This window comes from Orycteropus afer, unplaced genomic scaffold, assembly GCF_000298275.1.
Source record: "Orycteropus afer afer isolate SDZICR_OR568_19922 unplaced genomic scaffold, OryAfe1.0 scaffold00102, whole genome shotgun sequence".
Taxonomy (NCBI): domain Eukaryota; kingdom Metazoa; phylum Chordata; class Mammalia; order Tubulidentata; family Orycteropodidae; genus Orycteropus; species Orycteropus afer.
Window position 1 is genome coordinate 2,989,664 of NW_006921689.1, and position 716 is coordinate 2,990,379.

Genomic DNA, 716 nt, shown 5'->3' on the forward strand with positions numbered 1-716 from the left:
TTCTTTTTTTTTTTCTGTTGAGTTTGTGAAATTTTCTATATATTTTAGGAATTAGAACCTTATCAGATGCATCATTGTCATTTTTTTTTTTTTTTAACAATATGTAGGCTCTTCTTTTATTCTCTTGGTAAACTTTTTGATGAGCATAGATATTTAATTTTTAGAAGGTCTCAGTTACCTGATTTATCTTTTATCTTTTGTGCATCTTTATTTTTGTTTGATATGCTATTTATGCTGAAAATTATGTCCTCTTGTTTTCACCCTATGCTATCTTCCAGGACCTTTACAGTTTTAAGTTTAGCATTTAGGTATTTGATCCATTTTGAGTTACTTTTTGTTTGTGCTGTGAAATATGAATTCTGATACATTTTTCTGTGTATGGATATCCATATTGTCAACACAATTTGTGAAAAAGATTGTTTCTTCCCCATTAAATGGACTCTGATCCTTTGTTGATGATTAGCTGCCTGTAGATCGATGCATTTACTTCTGTATTCTCAATTCTATTCCACTGGAATATGTGTCTGTCATTGAACCAGTATTAGGCTGTTTTGATTATTGTCGCTGCATAGTTTTGATTTTGTTTATAGTAAGTTTTGAAATTGGGAAGGGTGAGGCCTCCTACTTTATTCTTCAGTATTGCTTCATCTATTCAGAGCTCTGGTAGCATAGTGGCTAAAAGCACTTGACTGCTAACCAGAAGGCTGGTGGTTCAA